Source organism: Sturnira hondurensis, unplaced genomic scaffold (assembly GCF_014824575.4).
Source record: "Sturnira hondurensis isolate 20B ecotype Veracruz unplaced genomic scaffold, ASM1482457v3 Scaffold0017394, whole genome shotgun sequence".
Taxonomy (NCBI): Eukaryota; Metazoa; Chordata; class Mammalia; order Chiroptera; family Phyllostomidae; genus Sturnira; species Sturnira hondurensis.
This window is the reverse complement of record NW_028090025.1, coordinates 1552646-1556194: the sequence shown is the minus strand read 5'-3', so window position 1 is coordinate 1556194 and position 3549 is coordinate 1552646. Positions and strand designations below refer to the sequence as shown.

General features: G+C 37.9%; 1 pseudogene; it reads right to left on the bottom strand.

Moving 5' to 3' along the window:
* Window positions 1-2022: 2022 nt before the first annotated feature.
* LOC119002039 (heterogeneous nuclear ribonucleoprotein D-like) lies at window positions 2023-3174 on the bottom strand (annotated as a pseudogene).
* Between the last annotated feature and the right edge of the window lie 375 nt (window positions 3175-3549).

Here is a 3549-nt window from a genome sequence, read left to right as displayed (position 1 = left end):
AAGGGGACCCTAGTTCACTGTTGGTGGGATTGCTGACTGGTACAACCACTATGGAAAACAGTATGGAACTTTCTAAGAAAACTAAAAATGAACGTGCCTTTTGACCCAGCAATTCCACTAATAATGAATATTAGGAGTATATCCTAAGCGTCTTTTGACCCAGCAATTCCAGTCCTAATGAATATTAGGAGTATATCCTAAGAACCCTGAAACACCAATCCAAAAGAACCTATGGACCCCGATGTTCATAGCAGCACAATTCACGATAGCCTAGAGTTGGATGCAACCTAGATGCCCTTCAGTAAGTGCCTGGATCAAAAAGCTATGGTACATTTACACAATGGAATTCTATGCTGCAGAAAGGAAGAAGGAGCTCCTACCTTTTGCAACATCATGGATGGTACTAGAGAACATTATATTGAGCAAAATAAGCCAGGTGGTGAAAGACAAATACCATATGATATCACCGTTAACAGGAATCTAAACAACAAAACAAACAAGCAAGCAATATTTGACCAATGACACTGAAATACGGAGCAGGCTGACAGAGTCCAGAGAGGAGAGGGGAGAGAATCATAGGGGAAAAGGGGAGGGACTCACATGAATAAGTATAAAGGACATGTGGACAATAATTAAGGTGGGGGAGGAAATGGGAGGGAGGTGGGGAGCACTGGGGGGTGCGGGGCAGGGAATATAAAACAGAAAACTGCACTTGAATAAGAATTTAATTAAAAAAAAGACCTATACTTTTGTGTCTGCACATAGTCATAACTTGGTAGCAAGGTAGGAGAATATCCGGTGGCACTGGATCATCTTTATAATGATGACTGAGTAAGACTATGTTAGTTGTTCTGGGAATGTAAGGAATATTTTTAAAAGGGCTATATATCTTTTATCTTAACTTTATCAGTTAGCAAAAACGAAACACAGTTGCAGGTGCCAAATAAAAACGGCATAAACAGTTTACACTTTAAGGTGAGGTCAACATGTGAACAGATATGCCAGTCCTAGTAGCTAACATGGAACCATAAAGACAAACCTTAGAAAACCTTAAATCCACTACATTTAATGTTAAACTCAAAGGTTGGATTTACCCAAGAAATCCTCCAAGATCCAGAGCAAAAACTGCCACTAATGTACCAGGAAGATCTGTATTTAATGACAAGGTCACAATTATGATTTTCATGAACGTGACTAAAAGCATACTATTTCCCACTATTTAGAAAACAAAATCTACTACCATGGTTTTTTCTAAGAGCTCACACCACATTAACAGTTAACACCCAATATAGCTTCATAAGAATACTCTTATAGAGAACTGTTTAGTTTGGTGCTTGCTGTGACATAACAGAATACAACTAATTTACATAGCCACTTCAAATACCTTAATTTACATAGCCACTTCAAATACCTTAATCTAACCTTTGCTCTAATTTTAATAACCTCAAACTTACCTGCCAAAATCCTTGTATAATAGTGTAACTGTCTTTGATAACTCTCAAACTGTAGCTCCTACCAGTGTAACAGTACTTTCTCCCTAGGTATATCTGGACTCTGATCAAACAATTAGTTATGGTATTATGATTACTTAAAGGTCTAACAGACCAGATTGTTAAAATATTTAGCAAATCATAAAGAACAGCTTTTCCAGGGACAGAAACAAAGCAAAAACAATTAGTATCCATGAAAGGAGCTATCAACATGCTCTGTGCCATTAAAGGGGTACTTTTCTTCAGAATATAATCTTTATAAAACTCATAGTCTACTAGAAAGCTTCCACTAATCACAGCAGTGACTATGACATGGAAACATCCATGACACCTTAGTTAACAAGGAAATGAACAGTTGGAGAAGAGAATACATCTAACAAAGATGGGCAACAGGGTGACACTGTAGCTGGCTATTCATAAGTACCACAGTTCCTTCTCATGGACCAATACTCCTTACAAAACAAACCATGCCTCAATTATTGCTTATTTAAAATCACACTTTTACAGAGCTATTTAGTACCTGACACAGAAAAACAATCACATAAGGAAGCATTTATTTGAGGTTTAACATGAAATTATACAAATAAAATTTGTATAAACACAAATCCACATTGAATTATAATCCACAGATAGCTAAAGACAAAGTAAAAACAAAGAAAACTAATTGGTGGCTATATACAGTCAGATACAGTTGTGTCTTGTACACTAGAAAGTCTTTTACAAATAATCATCTTAGAGCAACAGAAGACTAATCTTCATTGTTGTCCTGCAAGATGGATTACTTTACCAATCTCTCCTCCTGTTTTCTCCAATGCCCTCCTTTAGTATGGCTGATAATTGTATTGGTGATTGCCACCCCCTCTAGATGCCTTGCCATAAGTGCACTGTTGGCCACTGTAGTCTGCATATCCCTGTCCATATCCATGGTTCCCATAGTTATACCCAATATAATCATAGCCGCCATAGCCACTATAGCTTTGGTCACCACCATAGGCACTATTGCAATTTCCATATCCTTGATCATAATAGTTATTAAATCTTTGGTTCCAGTTTTGGCCCTGACCTCTGCCACGACCCGTAGCACCACCTCTTCCACCAACTGCAGCACCTCTTCCTCCTTTCTGTTGTTGCTGTTGCTGCCTATATACCTCTTTGGGTTGGGCAACTTTGATTTCACACTTCCCAGGACCAATTTGATGATATCTGCTTTCTAACAATTTCTTTACAGGCTCTTCATCTGTGTATGTGATAAAAACAAAAACCTCTTCTTTCATTTGTTTTTGTATCCATGGGAAGTTCAATATTTCCAATCTCACCAAAGGCTCCAAAATATTCGTTAATTTGTTCTTCCGAGGTATCTGGGCTCAATCCACCCACAAAACCCTTTCTGGGGGTTCTTTCCCTTTTAAAGCTTTGGCCCTTTTAGGTGTATCAATTTGCCATACAGTTTGTGTCCCTTCAGTTCCAAAAACCTTATCAACACTAGCAGCATCTTTGAAAAGCACAAATCCAAATCGTCTTGATCTTCCGGTGACTGGACCTGTTTTAACTGTGCAGTCCACAACTTCTCCAAATTGAGACAAGTATTCAATCAGATCTTTTTTGCTTGTATCCCAGCTCAAGCGTCCAATAAACATTTTACCATCATCCTGCTGATTCTTACTCACGTTGATCTTGGATGGCTCTGCAAATTCCTCTATGTTGCTGTACTCATTCACATCCTCCATGGTGGTGGAGTTGTTATGTGGTTCCAGTCACCGCAGCAGCGGCGGCGGCCAGTTGTATGGAGCTGGGTTTAAAATGGCGGCGGAAGAGCAGCATTTTTAATTATAGCTACTGTAGGTGGATCTTTGATTCTTCTAATTTAGATGTTTCTTATTTACTTCTGGGGACAAAAATATTGTCTTTATTTGCCTTTGTTACTCATATTGCACATGTAGAATATTGCTTTTTAACAATTTTTTTCTAGGATATTTCTGTTTTGGTAAAAAATAAATAACATTTTTTCTCATTTTAACCATTTTAACTGTAGGATTGAGTGGAATTAAGTACATTCACA